This window comes from Leucopleurus acutus, assembly GCF_964270905.1.
Source record: "Leucopleurus acutus genome assembly, chromosome: 7".
Lineage (NCBI taxonomy): Eukaryota > Metazoa > Chordata > Mammalia > Artiodactyla > Delphinidae > Leucopleurus > Leucopleurus acutus.
The window spans coordinates 83,540,873-83,563,576 of NC_139150.1; the positions used below are offsets into that span (position 1 = coordinate 83,540,873).

At 37.0% G+C, this 22,704-nt stretch overlaps 1 pseudogene across 1 annotated transcript; it reads left to right on the forward strand.

The window, feature by feature from the left end:
• The first annotated feature begins 3,058 nt into the window (after positions 1 to 3,058).
• On the forward strand, positions 3,059 to 3,431 carry LOC309964225 (large ribosomal subunit protein eL31-like; annotated as a pseudogene). Its single transcript has one exon. The product of its transcript is annotated as a large ribosomal subunit protein eL31-like (transcript).
• The last annotated feature ends 19,273 nt before the right edge of the window (positions 3,432 to 22,704 follow it).

A 22,704-nucleotide genomic window follows, 5' to 3' on the forward strand; every position in this document is an offset into this window, starting at 1 on the left:
CGTGGTCTATCTGCTCTGGCATACATTAGGCTGAGTATGGCTGCTGCCACTGCATCTCTCACTTCCAGCTTCTGGTCTACCCCAGGTCTGACTACCCCTCAGCTGAACACTGGGCTCTTTGAATTCTGCAGAAGATATGTTTCTGCTCCCACCCTTTCCAGGGAATCTGAAGCTAGATGTCTCTGGCCCTCTCTATCTAGGTGTGCTGGACAGCCATTTCTACTCTATGGCTCTCTTCATTTAAGAAAAAGTATCTACAACTTTAAAATAAGACAAAAACATGGTTGGGAGTTCTTTAAAATTAATTGTGGAGCATCATCGAACAAGCCTTCTTATGGGTCATCTGAGGAGGCTCAAGGCAAAGTTTCTCAACGTTTTTGTTTTTTTTAATTTCCCTCCAAGGAGAAAATTTTAATTACATTCCAATTTAATTTTAATTACATTCCAATTTAATTTTAATTAATTAATTTAAGCTAGTTAATTTAATTAATAATCAGACACAAGAGGGAGGAGATATGGGGATATATGTATATGTATAGCTGATTCACTTTGTTAGAAAGCAGAAACTAACACACCATTGTAAAGCAGTTATACGCCAATAAAGATGTTAAAAAAATAATCAATTGATTTCATTAATTGCTCTGATTTACCCCTGATGAGAGAACATAAATAGACTACATGTTGTTTAACTTTAAAAGTCATTGCTACCTGACTTGCTGGAGGTCTTTCACAGATTTTTGAAGAGACTCCAGGCAGGAGACGTGACAGAGGGGTGAATCTTGGGAGACCCAGAGAAGTCGCTATCTGATACAATAAGTTAGGGTATCAGTTCCTCTGGTAACACTTTTTCTAACCTATGTTAGCCAAACGAGAGCATTGGAGGTGGAAAATACACTTTCTCTCTCAAACTTTGCTCAGTTGCCTCTTTGAGTTTATTCACCAGAAATGGGTAGGCAATATAAAGGATTGTTTGTCAAATATTTCTACTCCTTTCTTTACCACTCAGAAAATAAACACTAGGAAGCCAATTTGTGACATCCTCACAGCTTATCTTTGCTAATCATAGGGTCTTTTCCTTTACTCCCTGCCTTTTCTCTTTCTACCTCCTCTCTAAAATAGCTTCAGCTCATCTTCATCCTTCTGCACAATAGCTTACCCTCATAAAAACATCTGGGGTTACTTATACCTTGATGAGACTCCAAATCTATGTGTTACCTTTTCCAGTGTTTTAGGTCCTGACTCTAACTGTGAAAGCTTTTGCAGCCAGTGCAGAGTATTCCAAGCCTCAGTGATTGGGTGAGAAAAAGAAAAAAGTATAAGTACCAGTGATGGTAAAACTATATCAAGTGGTCTCACATATTTAAGACAGGTGATCCAAAATGAGAGGAAGCATGGGAGTCAAAATAATTTTGGAGAAATAATGACTAACTTTTTTTCCAAATTTGATGAAAAATACCAGCAGACAGACCCAAGAAGCTTAACAAATCCTAAGCAAATCATATTCAACTTGTTGAAAACCAAAGACAAAGAGAAAAATCTTAAAAGCAACCAGAAAATAAAGACATGTTCTCTAAAGAGGAACAATGAGAAGAATGAGAGCAGACAGCTCATCCATAGCAGTACAAGCCAGAAGAAAATGACAAGACGTCTTTAAAGTGCTAGAGGGAAAAAGAGAGTCTGTTGACCTAGAATTCTATATCAAGTGAAAATATTCTCTAAAAATAATAGGGAAAAATGACAAAAACAATTGCCAAGAGAATCTTCCCCAGCAGAAAGAAATATAAAACTCTTTGTGCTGAAGGGAAATGATATCAGATAGAAACAGTAACATAAATGAAGAAATGAAGCATGTCAGGAAGTATGTATATGCAGGTAAACAGAAAGTATTTTTCTCATTTCTTTTTTTATTTTTCTTTATTTATTTTTGGCTGCATTGGGTCTTCATTGCTGTGCATGGGCTTTCTTCTAGTTGCGGCGAGCGGGGCTGCTCTTCGTTGCAGTGGCTCCTCCTTTTGCAGAGCATGGGCTCTAGGCACGTGGGCTTCAGTAGTGTGGCACGTGGGCTCAGCAGTTGTGGCTCATGAGCTCTAGAGCACAGGCTCAGTAGTTGTGGCACACAGGTTTAGTTGCTCAGCGACATGTGGGGTTTTCCCAGACCAGGGCTCAAATCTGTGTCCCCTGCATTGGCAGGCAGATTCTTAACCACTGTGCCACCAGGGAAACCTTCATTTCTTTTTTAAAAATACAATTTACTATTCAAAGTACATAAAAATGTACTGTGGGGTTTATAAAAATGCAGAGGTAAAATGAAAGACAATAATAGTACTAAGAATGGGAGAGGTCATTTAAAATATGCTATAATAAGTTTTTTATATTATACTTAAAGAAGTATAATATTAATTCAAGGAAGACTATGGTAATATAAGGACACATACTGCAATCCCTATGGCAATCACTAAAATAGCTAAAAACCAATGGATGAGTTAAGATGGAATAAGTTTTTCAAATCCTTGGTTAATTTAAAAAGAAGGAAATGATGAAAAGAGGAACAAAGAACAGACAAGGCAGTGGTGGTCTTAAATTCAAACATATCAATAATTACTTCAACTGTGAGTGGACTAAAACTACAATTAAAAGGTAAAGATCATCAAACTAGACAAGTAGGAAACACACATTATATGTTGCTTTCAAGAAATGGCCTTCAAGTATAGACACAGCTTAAAAAATAAAAGATTGGGAAAATTATACCATGCAAACAACTAATCAGAAGAAAATTGTAGGGGCTACATTAATATCACAAGAAGTAGAATTCATGATAAGGAGTATTACCAGAGATAATGGTAGGCATTTCATAACGATGCAATAAACAATTTATTAAGGAAACATAATAATCCTAAATGTGTATGCATCTAATACAAAGCTTCAAAATAATGCAAAAACTGACAGAGCTAAGGGAGAAAAAGACAAATTCCAATTAAAATTGGAGATTTTAACATTTCTTTTCCAGTAATTGATTAAAACATATATATTAAAGATTGTTTTCCAACCAGAGCCCGGCAGAATGACTCCCACAAAGAAGGGTGGAGAGAAGAAGAAGGGCCGGTCTGCCATCAATAAGGTGGTGACCAGAGAATACACTATCGACATTTACAAGAGCATCCATGGAGTGGGTTTCAAGAAACGTGTCCCTCAGGCACTCAAAGAAATCCTGAACTTTGCCATGAAGGAGACGAGAACTCCAGATGTACGCATTGACACCAAGCTTAGCAAAGCAGTCTGGGCCAAAGGAATAAGGAATGTCCCATCTCATGCCCATGTGCAGAAAACGTAATGAACATGAAGATTCACCAAACGAGCTCTATACCTTGGTTACCTATATACCTGTCACCACTTTCAAAAATCTACAGACACTTAATGTGGATGAGAACTAACTGTTGATTGTCAAATAAAGTTATAGAACCACAAAAAGTTAAAAATATATATAAGACTTGAACAACACTATTAGCCAATTTTAAACTTATTGACATTTATAGAACACTACACCTAACAACTGTGGAATTCACATATTTTCCAAGTGTATGTGGAATATACATGAGATAGGTCAGCTGCTGAGCCATGAAAGGTCTCAATCCATTATAAAGAACTGAATTCATACAAAGCATATTCTCTAAAAATAATAAAACAAATAAAAGTATGATCTTTCACACAACAAGTCAATAACAAAAAGATATCAGGAAAATCCCTAAACATTTGGAAGCTTACCAACAAAGTTTTAAATAGCCCATGGATCAAAAAAGAAATTCCAAAGGAAATTAGAAAATATTTTGAACTGGATGATAATGGAAGCAAAATACATCAAAATTTTGTGGAATGGAGCTAAAGCAAAGCTTATAGGGAAATACCTAAAAAAGACAAAAGAAAGATTTAAAAGCACTGATCTAAACTTTCATCTTAAGAAGCTAGTAAAAGAAGAGGAAATTAAAGCAAAAGGAACAAAACAATAAAATAGAAGCAAAGTAGAAATAGTGAAATAAAAAATAGACAAATGATAGAAAATCAACAAAACTGAGAATAGGTCTCTTGACAGTATTAATAAAATACAAGCCTCTATCTAGATTTATCAATAAAAAAGAGAAAAAATACAAATTACAAATTTCACTCATGAAAGAAAGAGAGTACATCATTCCAGATTCCACAGACATTTTAAAAAATAGTAAAAACAGTTGTGAACAACTGTATGCCAATAAATTTGACAAATTAGTTAAATGAACAAATTCCTTGAAAGACACAATTTACTAAAATTAAATAAGAAATTTAAAATTAAAAACAGAATACCATTTATACTAGGACAAAGAAATGAAACAGACATGAATCTAACAAAATATTATAAGATTCTATGTACAGATAACTATAGAGCATGGATAAAAGAAATCAAAGAAGATATAAATAAATGGAAATATATCCTACCTTCATAGATTGGAAGACATAATATTGTTAAAATTCAATTCTTACCAAATTACCTATAATTCAACATAATCCCAACCAAATCTCTGTAAATTATTTGGTAGATACTGACAAACTGGTTCTAAAGTTTGTATGGAAAGGCAAAAGACCTAAAATAACCAACATAATATTGAAAAAGAAAAATAAAACTGGAGGACTGACACTACCTGATATCAAGTCTTATTATAAGAGACAGCAATCAAGATAGCATTCTATTCTCAAAATAATAGACACATAGATCAATACAACAGAATAGAGAGCCTAGAAACAGGCTGCCATAAATATAGTCAGGTGATCTTTGACAAATGAGCAAAGGCAATTGTTTGGAGAACAGATAATCTTCTCAACAAATGGTGCTACAAAAATTAGATGTCCATATGTAAAAAATGTAAAATTAGACTTCACATGTTTCACAAAATAAAATTACTCAACTTAGATCATAGATCTAACTGTAAAATGCAAAGCCATGAAACTTCTAGAAGATGGAAAAATATGTGACCTTATTTTTATATACAACATCAAAAGCACAATCCATGAAAGAAAAAAAGTGGTAAGTAAATTTTATTAAAATTCAAAACTGTCATTCCATGAAAGGCACTATTTAGATGATGAAAGGACAAAACTTTGAAAAAATATTGTGACAAATATTTGCAAACACATATCTGATAAGAACTCATATCCAAAATAATCAAAGAACTCCTAAATCTCAACAACAAGAGAACAAACAATACAATTTAAAAAGGGCAAAAGAACTGAACAGAAACTTCACCAAAGATATACAGCTGGTAAATAAAGTATGTGAAAAACAGTTCAACATCATTTGTAATTAGGAATTGCAACTTAAAACAACGAGATACAACTAAACATCTATTAAAAAGGCTAAAATAAAATTTAAAAAAACATATTAATTGCTGGCAAGGATGTAGAGCAACAGGAACTCACATTCATTGCTGGTAAGAATTCAAAATAGCTACTTTGGAAAATAGCTTGGCAGTTTCTTTCAAAGATAAACAGAATCTAACCATGAATTCCAGCAATCACACTCCTAGTTATTTATCTAATTGATTTGAAAATTTATAGCCACACAAAAACCAGCATGTGAATGTTTATAGCGGTGTTATTCATACTTTACAAAAATTGGAAACAACCAAGATGTCCTTCAATAGGGAATGGATAAACAAGCTAGTACATCCAAGTAACGGACTACTATTTAGCAATAAAAAAGAATAAGTTATCGAGCTATGCAAAGGCATAGATGAATCTTAAATGTTTATTGCTAAGTGAAAGGAAATAGCCTGAAAAGGCTATATATTATATGATTCCATTTCTAGGACATTCTGGAAAAGACAAAACTACAGAGACAGTAAATAGATCAGTGGTTGCCAGGTTTCCTGGAGGGGAGGTGGGTAAGAGAGGGCTGAATACATAAAATACAGGGAATTTTTAGGCTGGTGAAACTACTCCATATGATATTGCAACGACAGATACATGACTCTATGAACTTGTTAAAATACATAGAGCTTTATAGTATAAAGAGTGAGTCTTAATATATGAAAATATTAAAAAAATCATTTAGGTTGTCAGAGGATACCAGGATGGAATACCAAATGTGACAAAATAATCTGTGTTGAAAATGTATGAAACATAAAGCAATTATACTCCAATAAAGATGTAAAAAAAAAATGTATGAAACAACCTCACCAAAAGGGATGGGGAGAAAATGCTGGCCTAAGTCACTTTGGAAAAGAGTAGTGTCTTTAAGACACAAAAGGCAAAAGAACTGTACATCAGCACTGTACTCTAGTAGACAAGGTTGTTTCTCATGAGGATATGGGTTAACAATCCTGAAAGTACTATACATGTGTACTGGATTAGACAATTAAGTAAATGGTTGGCAGACGGTGGGAGCCAGGTTTCTCCCTGTTAGAGTGGGAGGTTATGGACAAACGAGGGAAGAAGAATAGATTGATCCATGTGTCAGTCAATTAGAGTTGGTGACACCATTAGGAACTCATGTTTAGTTTAAAATAGATATAGATGTTTACATTAAAAATATCTGCAGATACGTGTATATACATAAGTATATATACATATATATATTGCCTTGCTCTGTCAGGTGAGAGGTCCTAGAAGCAACAACATTGAGCACTCAGTAGGAATGGGTACCCTTCCTGTCCCCCCAACTGCCACCACTTCACCTATCCACTTAATTCTTCAAGACACGCAACAGACTAAGTGCCCAGTCCTTTGATCTCTAAGTACCCTGTGCACCTCATTTTCTCCCTTCCCATGTTCTGAGATGATCTGCTAACAGTTTTCTTTTTTTCACCCACTCAACATGAAGTTGCTCACTGTCTGGAAACTATGTCTCACTGTCTTGCATCATCTCTGTACACAGTTGCTAACATTATATTCATGGTAGGAGAGGTTGTATTCAACTCCTAATTCTTATGTACCTTTCAAGATTCTAAGTCTGAGCAGTTTTCTCAGTCTAAGTCTGAGCAGTTAACCAAGTTTCTCTTCTCTAGACCATGTGGATTTGCTTTTCTTCTTATGAATTTAATAAAATCAAAGGAAGTAATGCCAACAAACTGCCACTTAAGGAAGAAGAGATGTATTGCCTTTAACCATAAAAACACTTCTTCCAACAAGAATACTGTGCATCATCAAAGCTTAGGTCCCAGTATTGGCAGATTCGGAGCCACTCCAAGCTCCTGCTGCTTCCTGCTTTTGCTGTACAATCACTGAAAGCCCAAGACCCATCTGGTAGAGCACAGCCAAACTGGGATTTCAAGGTGTTTTGCTGAGATGGGGAGGGGAGAAAACTCACCCTTGATCTTAATTCTCTGAATTAAGCAACGATTTCTTTGAATTAACCAGTTTTGTGGTTTCAGAAGAATCAAAAGGCTGCCGTTCCAAAGACACCTGGACCCTTATTTATTAATCTGCATGGACCTGTGATAAACTGTTCCTCCAAGTCTTAGAAAGCAAGAGGGGAATGGAAGTTAGGAAGTTACTTCCAATTAACACAAAACATAGAAGAATCCAGAAGAGTAATACTTCTCTGCTCTTGTTCTTTTGCCAAAACACCACCCCTACATCTCTGAGCTGAGAATAACAGCCATTTTCCTGCTTACAGAAATTGGCGGACTGACATCCTAGGCAATTAGAAGGACAGGTATGAAGTGTATGTATATGTGTATCAAGCATCTGAAATCACCCTCAGAGACAACTATGAACATAGATGGGACCCTTTCTAAATATACGTTCAATGCACAAATAAACAAAATGAATTAATTTTATTGATTAAGTTTAACAAGGAGGAGCCTGGCCAGACAGGAGTGAGGAATGCATTTTAGGGCAGAATGAGAAAAAAACTTTAGAGAGGAAAATATATATTGATTGACTTAAGAGAGGCTGGATGTTAAGTAGACGAAGTGAATTTTGACAAGAAAAGTATACACAGATTCTATGAAACTAGAAGAACAGAGCATCAGCCTGCAGTATTTCTTCCAGAAGAATTGTAAGGCCTTTAGAGTACGAAGGTGGCCCTAAAATACAGAATGATTTAGCTACAGGGAGAAGCATATGCACAAATCAAGCTTTGATGCAGTGAAATGAAATTTTCATAGAATCTGACATATTATGATACAAAAGTGTTCTGAGAGAACAAGCAAATACCTTCTTTCATGGACCAAAGGTTATCACTCTTGGCTGCACCTTAGAATCCCCTAAGTCTTTTTGTTTAAGTGTCTTACACAAACTCTACCCACAATATTTGTATTTAATTGTTCTGGATTGGTGCCCAGGCAACAGGAATTTTTATAAATGCCCCCAGGCATTTATAAATTCTTATTTGCAATCTTATTTGCAAATTCTATTTGCAAATTCTTATTTGCAATCAGGGTGGAGGAATGCTAATCTACACACTGCAGATGTGAAGGATATGTCTTTCCCAGGAGTACAGCACCAATGAGAGATAGACCACAGCCAGATCTTTCCCTGACTCATTTTATTTTCAGTCTTTTACTTTATACTTTGTAGCTTCATGTTTCCATTGTGAGCATACAGGTATTAGGTTACTGGGCTGCCATTTGCACGCTAGCCTGGGACCCCACAAACATTAGGGATGGCCCAAACCTCAGTCACGTTCTAGAGGGAACTGCACACCTCCTTGCACCTCACAAGAGCCATTTGCAGTCAAAGTCATTTTCAGAAGCAGAGAGGGAGAGGTCTGAAGTGAATCTGGAGATAGAATGAATATCAGGCAATTTGACCCAGGTCTGGACCTTCCCAGCCTCATCCAAGGCCTTTTCTGAGGCTATTTTCTCTGGGCTTCCTAGAATGACAAGCTCCAGCCACTTCTAGAGAGGGAAACAGATTCAAAGAGTCTTAGCCAATCCAGGGCAACAGACATTCTGGGCCACCCCATGTGCCCCTGTCCCCCGCCAGCCATCTCTGACTAGGACTCAGAATCCCCAAATAGTCCTCTTCATCCCCATTGGCTAGGTTGGTGTGTGCCATTTTTCTGGGCCTTAATTTTCTTGCCTGTGAAAGGGGAGAGTCCTGCCACCTTTCCAAGGCACTCAAGGATGGAGAAGTTTTCCTGGGTCCATTTTTGCAGTCTAACCAAGAACTTCTCTGTGTGGAGGCAGACAAATGGGCCCGAGAGCGGTTCTGACCCTCTGTGCACAGAGGTCGTAGATCACATGGCCATGGGATCCATGAATCCTGAACATGTCATGTGATCACTTCAGTCCTTACTGGAGCACTAAGGCTGCACATCTGATGTGCTGTAATAGGGAAGAACAAATCTGACTCCGTAATGGGTCTGTTTCTTTTACTTTAATATTTGCATTTTATTGTTTTGCTACAAGTTAAGAATGTTGCCTATAGCCTGAAATATACAGCATAGCCCATTCTCAAGGATCTGACCTTTAAAGGTATAAGATTTTTCCATTCATATAGAGATAAAAAGTTGCAAAACAAAGAATAATTGTCCTGTTGGAGGTTTACAGGAACACTGTAACCTGACCTAGGTGGAAAGCTACAAGTATAAAGGATTCCAACACCAAGAAATTTGCAGCAACCAACCACACCCCTTCCCCTTTTCAGTATAAAAGAAGCCTGAATTCGAACTGAGGTAAGATGGTTCTTTGGGACACTAGTACACCATCTTCTCCGTCTGCTGGCTTTCAGAATAAAGTTGCTATTCCTTGCCCTCAACAACTCATCTCTCAATTTATTGACCTTCGTGCTGCAAGCATTATGACCTTGAACTTGAACTTGGTAACAGTGTGAGGGCCCTGGCCCACAGAAAGGCTGAATTTGGGGCAGAGACTTCCTTTTTGCTGTGGCCCCACTACTCTCTCATCTTGCTGTTCTCTCTCACCCTCAACAGTCCTAATTTCCCTTGGCCACACTTTTAAGTTTGTTTTCAGCACAGGGGTGGCAACTGTACTCTTTTCCTTAGCCACCGATGGTTCTACTCCCGAGACAATAGGAAGTATGAGAGGAAGTGTGCTGACACGGCTCCAGGAAGTGAGGCACAAAACTTCCCATCCCCTAGTCCTCCCTCTTTCATGGCTTCCCAAAACCCCACCCAAAAGAGCTTGAATATTTATCTAACTGTATGTTAGACTGTCATCAAATGAGAATGTGTTTTAAAACCCTGGATATTTGTACATGTTGATTTCATTTGAGTTTTTTCAAAGTAAATTTCCTCTTTCTGAAAATATTCATAGGTTTAATTTGAAAAATATTCAACTTTCAAGAGATTTCTTGAGAATCTTTAAATTTTTTTTAAGTTCAAGTTTCAGAGTGAAAAAGAAAACCATCTGATGGCAACTAAATCCATTGAGAAAAACGAAACAAATATCTCATTGAAGTGTAAACAGAAGGTAACTTAAACCATATTTCACAGATACTAGATACCATAAATCCCTGTCTGACCCATTCACAAATAATTTTTCAGATAACAAACAGCTGACTTTTATATGTAAAATCCCCAAATCCCTATTTTATTCTTATAGTTTACATAGATTGAGCAAGGGTGACTGCCTGATAATGCCATGGAATTTCCCTTAATTTTTGTGCACTTTCATTTCTAGTCCTGTCATCGAAAGAAACCAGGCAAAGCTCTTTGGCTCGGGAGCAGATTAAGAGAAGATTTTCTCTCTATTTTTCTTCCATTACATTTCCCTTTGCCCTACCTTGGTCAATGAATGGGAAGTTATTGTTAGAATATCTTACTTGAGGTTCCATAACCTGGTTGCAGTTTACATCATTAACAAGTCTGCCTGCAAAAACAATTCATATATGAGGTCCAGTTTATATTCAGAAAATGCTGGACTAGGGCAGAGCGATTTTAATGAGAAAAATGGATCTCACTACCACCTATTCACCCATGTTGACTTATAGCAGTCATGACAATGACTGAAATGCTCAAATTTCCTAAGCCAGCTTATACATAAACCAAGCCTTAATTATTGTCATTGTCAGCGCTCTGTCTCTCTCTCTCTCCCTCTCTCTTGTTCTCTCTGTGTATAATTTACTTGCTGCATTTTGCCACAAACTGGCTTAAGAGAAAAATTTACTGGGTTGACACAATACTTCTTGTGGAAGGATCCAGCATTCAGCAAACTTAATTAGGATATAAAGACCAAGACTGAACGCTAAGCCAGTTAAGCTACAACCATTGAATTCTGGAATCCGGGAAATCTCTCTTAGGTATTTAAGCACTTTAGTTTCATGAGAAGAGTTTGAAGGAAAAATGGGGTGTATATTTCCATTTAGTCACTCTGCGGTGAGCTTGATCACTTTAATGTGGCCGACTCAGGGTCACTCGGAGTGAGAAATGAGATGTACTCAACATAAGCTTAAATATATATCCAACCACAAAGTTTCCCCAGATCTCAAGGGACAGTTTTCTCCCCTTTGTGGCTATGTTGGCTTTTGAGTTATGGTTATAAAGCTTCTATTTTAAACAGTAAATACGTGATAATGGTAAACAGCTGCAGGGCACAGCCTAGAAATATGATTGACGGCACAGCTGTCAGCTCTGCTTTCTATCACTGTACCGCTCTGAAATCCACTGTGCCTGTTTAAATGGGGCACATTAGCAGTTTTACGGTGACTAATAGGATTGCCACACAGTAATTCAGAACCCGTGGCAAGTCTGTGTGGGGAGAGATCAGATTTCAACAGGCAAAAGTTATTAGGAAGGCAGTGATAGCCTGGGCATTCCTTTACAGAGCAAAACTCTCATATCTGAAATTTATCAATAGAAATGCATAGCTAAATAAAAACTCCACTTTACCCCCATTCAAACCTGAGTCTTGAGGTCTACTAATAAGAAAGCATATCTGATGTCCTCTGAGGAAATATCAGAATGACTATGCTCTATCTTTACCCTATTGAAAAGCACAGAAAAAGAATTGTGGATGTGGTGTGAAGTGCTCACTTTATTATTTTAATTTTAGGAGAATGAGTTGCTAAAAGTTTGTTTCTAGGTGTGAACTTACTGAGTCACCTCATATCAGATTAAATTTTTGTTTGGGAAAGTCACTGAATCTTTTAATTATATTGATGCAATGTAACTTTCACCCAATAATGTGAGATAAGTCAGTAATTGGACTTTTTAAGCTTGTGATGGAAGCTTGAGACTCTTGATAAGCAAATGAGGTATTGTAGTGTCTCTTTCTTCACCCTTGGGATATGATGAAAAAGGGGTAGAAATATTTGTGTAAGACTCATGGACTCTTAGGGCCGAATTTATCTTGGAGGAGATTTGTTCTGGTTTCAGTGCATCTATTACTGAAACACCCCCTGTCCTAGCCTCACTGGTAATAATGTACCACTGTCCTATCCTGATTAGAGCAAATTATTTTTGGTGTTTCCTGGCTATTGAGAGAGTAGTGGTTGGCAAACTGTGCTCAGGGTCTGGCTACCAGTTTTTATAAATAAAGCTTTACTGGAAACAGCTATACGCATTCACTTATGCACTGTTTACAGTGGCTTTTGCAATATAGTGTCAGAGATGAGTGGTTGCCATAAATATCATAAGGCACCACATGCCTAAAGTATTTGCTATCTCGTTCTTTAAGAAAAAGTTTGCTGTGTTCTGTGAGAAAAAATGATTGCACTGTATTAATAGTTGTATACCTAGAATTAGAAGATGCATTGATTGATTGTATTAGGAGACCCCATCTGGGACAGAGCTGCAAGTGACTATTCTTAATCAACAAACCATCTTCAGCAGAAGCCAAATTATTTAGTTAGGTGGGTATGTAATAAGATTATCATCTCTGTACCTTTTAGGTTTTTATGATGGCCTTCAACTCTAATTTACTCCAGAGGTAGTGTATTGGTTTGCTATTTGGGCAGGGAGAGGGAGTTGTAAGGATTTCCTTTCTGCTCTTTCTACCGTAATAGCCACTGTTCCAGGACAAAAGGCCATCATAGGAATTCTGCCAACAGACATGTGTATTACAGATATAACTGGGGACATAACCAACAAGTGTGTTTGAGGTCTCAACAAGTGTACAACAGAGAAGAACTAGGACAGAAGCTCTCCTTATTTTCCACCTCCCCCTAAGCCCTATTTTGACCATGGTTTGTCTCCAGGAATCAGTGTTGCCTTTGTCCAGTGTCCAATGACCCCAAGTGTTTGGGTATTTTCATTTACACAATCCATTTTCCCCGATAAATATCTGCTGGTGCCTTCGGTGAAGTCTCGGAAGAAGCATCACGCTACAAACTCTAGCAGGTTCTTCCTCTAGAGCAGCTGACCCCCCTTTACTCTGCAATCTCTATGTCTGTGCAGACTCAAGTCTGAAAACTGGATAAGGGGTTTACATTAATCAAGGTTTTGTTTTTTCTTTTTCTGTACTTTCTGATGTTTTGAGATCTTAAAATATTTGGCTGGCCTGGGGAGACTGCCCTTTCCAGGGATAGCCAGGTTGTTAGAAATAGCGAAGGGCTCAGCCTGGAGTAGTCTTTCATATGTAAAACAGCTAATCCCAGTGAGTCTATACCTCTTCCTAGCCCTTTAAATCTCACAAACCAAACCAAGATTTCTGCCGCCCTAAATCACCCTAACCAACACAGGACAGGTTACCAGACAACTAGAGACCACCCATAGAGTCCAGAGCCATTGAATAATGATGACATTATTCAAACTGGCTAAGCCTAAACTGTTTACCCGGCCTGCCTTGCCCTTCCTACAGAAACCCCAATAAGGCCACAGTCTGGGACTTCCCCTTCCCCAAGCTTCTGCCTCCTGATCAATATCCTATAATAAAACATAATGGAAAAGAATATATATACATATAGGTCCTAGAGACCTCTGACACAACATCAAATGCACCAACATTCGAATTATAGGGGTCCCAGAAGAAGAAGAGAGAAAGAAAGGGACTGAGACAATATTAGAAGAGATTACAGTTGAAAACTTCCCTAATATGGGAAAGGAAATAGTTAATTAAGTCAAGGAAGCACAGAGAGTCCCATACAGGATAAATCCAAGGAGAAACACACCAAGACACATATTAATCAAACTATCAAAAATTAAATACAAAGAAAACATATTAAAAGCAGCAAGGGAAAAACAACAAATAACATACAAGGGAAGCCCCATATGGTTAACAGCTGATCTTTCAGCAGAAACTCTGCAAGCCAGAAGAGAGTGGCAGGACATACTTAAAGTGATGAAAGGGAAAAAACTATAACCAAGATTACTCTACCCAGCAAAGATCTCATTAAGATTCCACAGAGAAACTAAAACCTTTACAGACAAGCAAAAGCTAAGAGAATTCAGCACCACCAAACCAGCTTTACAACAAATGCTAAAGGAACTTCTCTAGGCAGGAAACACAAGAGAAGGAAAAGACCTATAATAACAAACTCAAAACAATTAAGAAAATGGTAATAGAAACATACATATCAATAACTATCTTAAATGTAAATGGATTAAATGTTCCACCAAAAGACATAGACTGGCTGAATGTATACAAAAACAAGACCAATATATATGCTGTCTACAAGAGACTCACTTCAGACCCAGGGACACACACAGACTGAAAGTAAGGGGATGGAAAAAGATATTCCGTGCAAATGGAAATCAAAAGGAAGCTGGAGTAGCAATACTCGTATCACACAAAAGAGACGTTAAAATAAAGACTACTACGAGAGATGAAGAAGGACACTACATAATGATCAGGGGATCAATCCAAGAAGAAGATATAACAGTTGTAAATATCTATGCACCCAAAAAAGGAGTGCTTAAATACATAAGGCAAATACTAACAACCATAAAAGGGGAAATCAACAGTAACACAATCATAGTAGGGGACTTTAACACCCCACTTTCACCAATGAACAGATCATCCAAAATGAAAATAAATAATGAAACACAAGCTTTAAATGATACATTAAACAAGATGGGCTTAATTGATATTTATAGGACATTCAATCCAAAAACAACAGAATATATTCTCTTCTCAAGTGTTCATGGAACATTCTCCAGGATAAATCATATCTTGGGTCACAAATCAAGCCTTGGTAAAATTAAGAAAATTGAAATCATATCAAGTATCTTTTCTGAAAACAATGCTATGACACTAGATATCAATTACAGGAAAAAATCTGTAAACACTATAAAAACATGGAGGCTAAACAATGCACTACTAAATAACCAAAATCACTGAAGAAATCATAGAGGAAATCAAAAACTACCTAGGAAGAAATGACAATGAAAACACGATGACCCCAAACCTCTAGGACGCAGCAAAAGCAGTTCTAAGAGGGAAGCTTATAGCAAAACAATCCTACCTCAAGAAACAAGAAACATCTCAAATAAACAACCAAACCTTACTCTTAAAGCAATTAGAGAAAGAGGAACAAAAAGCCTCAAAGTTAGCAGAAGGAAAGAAATCATAAAGATCAGATGAGAAATAAATGAAAAAGAAATGAAGGAAACAACAGCAAACATCAATAAAACTAAAAGCTGGTCCTTTGAGAAGATAAACAAAATTGATAAACCATTAGCCAGACTCATCAAGAAAAAAAGGGAGAAGACTCAAATCAATAGAATTAGAAACGAAAAAGGAGAAGTAACAACTGACACTGCAGAAATACAAAGCATCATGAGCGATTACTACAAGTAACTATATGCCAATAAAATGGACAACCTGGAAGAAATGGACAAATTCTTAGAAATGCACAGCCTTCCGAGAATGAACCAGGAAGAAATAGAAAATATGAACAGACCAATCACAAGCACTAAAATTGAAAATGTGATTAAAAATCTTCCAACAAACAAAAGCCCAGGACCAGATGGCTTTACAGGCGAATTCTATCAAACATTTAGAGAAGAGCTAACACCTATCCTCAAACTCTTCCAAAATACAGCAGAGAGAGGAACACTCTGAAACTCATTCTACGAGGCCACCATCACCCTGATACCAAAACTAGACAAAGATGTCACAAAGAAAGAAAGCTACAGGCCAATATCACTGATGAACATAGATGCAAAAATCCTCAACAAAATACTAGCAAACAGAATCCAACAGCACATTAAAAGGATCATACACCATGATCAAGTGGGGTTTATCCCAGGAATGCAAGGATTCTTCAATATATGCAAATAGATCAATGTTACACAACATATTAACAAATTGAAGGAGAAAAACTATATGATAATCTCAACATGCAGAAAAAGCTTTTGACAAAATTCAACACCCACTTATGATAAAAACCCTCCAGAAAATAGGCATAGAGGAAACTTACCTCAACATAATAAAGGCCATATATTACAAACCCACAACTAACATCGTTCTCAATGGTGAACAACTGTAACAATTTCCACATAGATCAGGAACATGAGAAGGTTTCCCACTCTCATCACTATTATTCAACAAAGTTTTGGAAGTTTTAGCCACAGCAATCAGAGAAGAAAAAGAAATAAAAGGAACCCAAATCAGAAAAGAAGAAGTAAAGCTGTCACTGTTTGCAGATGACATGATACTATACACAGAGAATCCTAAAGCTGCTACCAGGAAACTACTAGAGCTACTCAATGAATCTGGTAAAGTAGTAGGATACAAAATTAATGCACAGAAATCTCTTGCATTCCTATAAACTAGTGATGAAAAATCTGAAAGTGAAATTAAGGAAATGCTTCCATTTACCATTGCAACAAAAAGAATAAAATACCTAGGAATAAACCTACCTAAGGAGACAAAAGACCTGTATGTACAAAACTATAAGACACTGATGAAAGAAATTAAACATGATACAAACAGATGGCAATATAGACCATGTTCTTGCATTGGAAGAATCAACACTGTGAAAATGACTATAATACCCAAAGCAATCTACAGATTCAGTGCAATCCCTATCAAACTATCAATGGCATTATTCCCAGAACTAGAACAAAAAAATTCACAATTTGTATGGAAACACAAAAGACCCTGAATAGCCAAAGCAATCTTGAGAAAGAAAAACAGAGCTGGAGGAATCAGGCTCCCGGACTTCAGACTATACTACAAAGCTACAGTAATCAAGACAGTATGGTACTGCCACAAAAACAGATATGTAGGTCAATGGAACAGGATAGAAAGCCCAGAGATAAACCCATGCACATATGGTCACCTTATTTTTGATAAAGGAGACAAGAATATACAATGGAGAAAAGACAACCTCTTCAATAAGTGGTGCTGGGAAAACTGGAGAGCTACATGTAAAAGAATGAAATTAGAACACTTCCTGACACCATACAAAAATAAACTCTAAATGGATTAAAGACCTAAATGTAAGGCCAGACACTATAGAACTCTTAGAGGAAAACATAGGCAGAACACTCTATGACATAAATCACAGCAAAATCCTTTTTGACCCACCTCCTAGAGAAATGTAAATAAAAACAAAAATAAGCAAATGGGACCTAATGAAACTTAAATGCTTTTGCACAGCAAAGGAAAACAAAAATAAGATGAAAAGGCAACCCTCAGAATGGGAGAAAATATTTGCAAATGAAGCAACTGACAAAGGATTAATCTCCAAAATTTACAAGCAGCTCATGCAGCTCAATTTCAAAAAAATAAACAATCCAATCCAAAATTGGGCAGAAAACCTAAATAGACATTTCTCCAAAGAAGATATACAGATTGCCAACAGAAACATGAAAGAATGCTCAACATCACTGATCATTAGAGAAATGCAAATCAAAACTACAATGAGGTATAGCCTCACACCAGTCAGAATGGCCATCATCAAAAAATCTACAAACAATAAATGCTGGAGAGGGTGTGGAGAAAAGGGAACCCTCTTGCACTGTTGGTGGGAATGTAAATTGATACAGCCACAAGGAGGACCGTATGGATGTTCCTTAAAAAACTACAAATAGAACTACCATATGACCCAGGAATCCCACTACTGGGCATATACCCTGAGAAAACCATAATTCAAAAAGAGTCATGTACCACAATGTTCATTGCAGTTCTATTTACCATAGGCAGGACATGGAAGCAACCTAAGTGTCCATTGACAGATGAATGGATAACGAAGATGTGGCACATATATACAATGGAATATTACTCAGCCATAAAACGAAATGAAATTGAGCTATTTGTAGTGAGGTGGATGGACCTAGAGTCTGTCATACAGAGTGAAGAAAGTCAGAAAGAGAAAAACAAATACCGTATGCTAACACACATATATATATATATGGAATCTTAAAAAAAAAAAAAGGTCATGAAGAACCTAGGGCCAGGATGGGAATAAAGACACAGACCTACTAAAGAATGGACTTGAGGACACGGGGTGGGGGAAGGGTAAGCTGCGACACATGAGAGAGTGGCATGGACATATATACACTACCAAAAGTAAAACTGATAGCTAGTGGGAAGCAGCCGCATAGCACAGGGTGATCAGCTCGGTGCTTTGGGACTATCTAGAGGGGTGGGATAGGGAGAGTGGGAGGAAGCGAGATGCAAAAGGGAAGAGATATGGGGATATATGTATATGTATAGCTGATTCACTTTGTTATAAAGCAGAAACTAACACACCATTGTAAAACAATTATACTCCTATTAAGATGTTAAAAAAAAATAAGATAATGAGTATAGTTCCCTGTGCTATACAGTAGGTCCTTGTTGTTTACCTATTTTATATATAGTATGTTAATATGTTAATCCCAAACTCCTAATTTATCTCTCTCTCTTCAGCTATCCCCTTTGGTAACCATAAGTTTGTTTTCTATGTCTGTGAGTCTATTTTTGTTTTGTAAATAAGTTCATTTGTACCATTTGTTTAAGATTCCACATATAAGTGATATCATATGTTATTTGTCTTTCTCTGTATGACTTACATCTCTATGTCCATCCATGTTGCTGCAAATGGCATTAATTCATTCTTTTTCATGGCTGAGTAGTATTCCATTGTATATATATTCCACATATTTATCCATTCATCTGTTGATAGACGTTTAGGTTGTTTCCATGTCTTGGCTATTGTAAACAGCGCTGCTATGAACACTGGGGTGCATGTATCTTTTCAAAGTAGAATTTTCTCCAGATATATGGCTAAGAGTGTGATTTCCGGAGCATATGTGTGTTATGTTTTAAGATGAAATAAGGGACTCATTTCTGGACACTACTTGGCCTCTCCAGGCGCTTTCTGTTTGATTGTTTGTTTGGTGTCTTACCATATGCTCCAGGAATTGTGGCTTCTTGGAATAATCAAATCCCTTATTTCTTTTCCTAATGTAATCTCTCAGCTTGAGAGCTCTATAAGAAGCCTCATGGGAAACATTTGTAGTAGCTTCTTGGTCAACATCTGCAACATGCTAGGCATTTAACAAACCAAAGGGAGTGAATGGAGAAAGAGAAAAATACTGTCTTGTGAATGGAAAGCACTAAAACTTCATTTGTTTTTGTTTTGTGGTGATGTGTTGTTTTTTTGTTTTGGTTTGGTTTTTTAGTAGTTCTGTGTTTGCAAAGTTAAGAAACAAAGTTAGAGAAACATGATGAAATTTTAAGATCTGTTAATTTGCTGAAGTGGGAGAAGAAATATGAGTAGCAACTGGAAGAGAAGATAAACTTGTTTATTATAGCAAAGTTCTTATATTTTATAATTGAGTTCGCTGAATCTATACTTAGAAAAGATTTAACTCCTCTAGAAGATAAATATATCAAAAATGAGCAGATCTCTTCAAGGAATCAGAAGTGAATTGCCAACATACAAAGGACATTGAAATTCTTTCTCCGATGTTTGTTTATCTTCCAGTTAAGGATCATTTGTGTTTCATTTATGATCACTGATTTTGCTCAGAAATTTATGTATAGTAACTCAAAGTCAGTCTCTAAGTTTTCTGAACTAAACATGCAAAACTTTACTTTGGCTTATGAAATATATAGCAAACACATAGTATTTATCATGAGCTGAATACTACACACACACACACACACACACACACACACACACACACTCATTTAATCTGAGACACAGAGAAGTAAAGGAACTTGCCCAAAGTTACAGAGATAGTGACTGGTGGAGATGGAATTTGAACCCCAGTTGGCTGACTCCAGAATCCATGTTTTTACCCATTATGCTACCCTGTCTCTCATGCTGTGGAACAAATCTTAATATATTTCACTTGGTTGTAAAGGAAAAATGGTATGCTGACCAACCTTTTCAAATGCTGAGAAAACTGCCTTGAAGCGTACCTTCTTAAAAAATAAAAATAATAAGGTGGGAATTTTTACAGCACTGTGTGAATTATATGTGCCATTTTCCCTTGCCACACCGAATATCAAGGAGAACAAAGTAAAGTTGCATCTTATGAAGGGTTCAGGCTCTCCTGGGGCTGAGAACATACCTTTATAGTTTTCAGGTTGCCAGTTAATAATGACTTCAAGTTTTTCAGACTTGAGACATATGTCACTACAGAGCACCTCAGCCACAAAAATTGATAGTAGTCAGTTCATGTTGTAAGTTAAATAATTTATCAATCCATATAACGAATTTAAGATGTCTTTTAGAAGTAAAGCCACATAGACGCGCCCTGATTTGTCCCAATAGCCAGACCAAAAGGGCATCATATTGCCACCACAAAATGTATTTTATTTTCCTGCCTGTAGTGCAATCTACAACCCAGTTCCAGTGTGATAGCCCAGAAGGCAGCATGCTCTGCTTGTCATCATACATACCAAACAGACCCATGGAAAAAGCAATAGGAGTCAAATTTGACCTAGAAAAGATGGATGAAATAAATAGTGAGATTTTGAGGGGTTATTTATGGCCTTCTCTTTGCCCATAAGAATTATTTTATAATAAGACACAGAGGAAGATGACAGCTTTAAGTTTAAACCAACTAAATATCTTGCATTAGCATCTTTGTTGGAATTCAGAAGAGGGACCAGAGAGACACTGTTCCCAATGTGCACAACAGGCATTTCGGTGCGTATCGCTAGCTTGTTCCCATGCTAGCTGACTAATTCAGGGAACTTACACACTACATCTCTGCTCCTGGTCTCTCACCTCATTGTTTTACTAAGGTCACATCACTCATCTCTGCTGTGTTCCAAGCTTCCCTTTTTTATAATATGAGAAACTAAAAGTATCTCCTTCAACAGACTTAGGATTTTATAAGCAATTGATTGATACTTGACCTCAACCATTTCTTTCTCCACTGTATTTTGATTTAGCTTATGGGCATAGGACTTATTTTAAGTAAGTTTGAGAGCTCTTTTCTGGAGATCCCTGCTCCAGTACCTGATCAATTTATAAACAATAACACCATTAGAGTTTTACAAATTGTTGTTTCATACTTCTGGTTGATGCTATTGACTTAACACATTTACTCTATCAGTACACCCTTCAGTAAATACCATAGCCAACAATCTTAAACATATTAATCTAGAATGTTTTTCCATTAAAGTACTAGAAGTGGTTGGCATTACGTGATAATCTAATTAAAAACAAGCTATGTTTCTATAGATGTTGTAGGTAGACTGAAAAGAAAAAATGTAAGTCCTTGTCTAAAATCTTCAATAACATTTTTGGCACTAGAGGAGAAACGTAATTACCTTTTGTCTTCAAGAAGTTTAATTTTTGTCAGATCCTGGTGAGTTCAGAAGTGCTTAGGGGGAGAAACTGATACAATATTTCCAGAATAATAAAGGAAGAAATCTTCTTGAAAATTCTCAGCAGAATTGACTGACTATAAAACAAGGGGTTGGGAAGCTTCAAGGAGAGAAAATGTCAGCTTGAAAACAAATGATTCACCTTGCCAATCTGAAAAGACTTTCACCATTTGCCTGTTAAGCCAGATACCAGATAAGTCAGTTACCTATGGATGGTGAATAAAAAGAAATGACCAGCCACTCTTCCCTTTGAAAGTTAGTGTAACCTCACTGAGGCCAGGAGAGGAGAAAGGTCAGAGCTTTTAGGATGATTTTCCAGACCTTCTTCACTACACAGCTTGGCTTGAGGGCCAGTGGACCAGCTTAATATCCAGGCACAATCCGTAACCCCCCATGAGACCATGGTCTGCTCCAAGGGGAAGTCTACTCATCAGTAACAAAAGCACAAGGATATCTTCATTGTAAGGTTGCTTTGAGCATTAAATACACAAAATCTGTAAAATGCTTATCAGGTAGTTTTGGTTTCTGGCTCTGCATATAAGGAGTGTGGAAGTCACCACTCCATACTAACAAGTAAAAAGCTAAACAGACTGAAAAATCAACAACTCTTCTTAGATACATAAAGAAGTGAGGTTACAAGGCAACCTGCTACCCCCAAAACTGAAGGGACCAACAGGTAAACAGAAAATCACAACTTACTGGAGCAAAAACTCAGGAGCTGAAGTATCTCTGGGAACCGGTGCCAGATAAGAAAATCAGAATTGTAAATGATGAATTGCTCAAGGCTCAGTGTGGACAAGTTGCAGAGATAAAAACCTAGTCACTTTTGTGTTACCTCCTGGAGCTCCACTAGGTTTCCATGTAAATATCAGAGAAAAATTACCTCATGCTTCTGGAAGGAGGAGAGAAAAATGAACCATTTCAAATATACCAGAGCACTCTGTTCTTCTTAGCAAGGAGAAACTAGTTAACAAGAGCTTAACCAGCTAGGATTTTATCAGAGACTAACTGACCTGGAGGGAAATAAAAATCCAAATCCAGCAAACTCTAGTCAGTC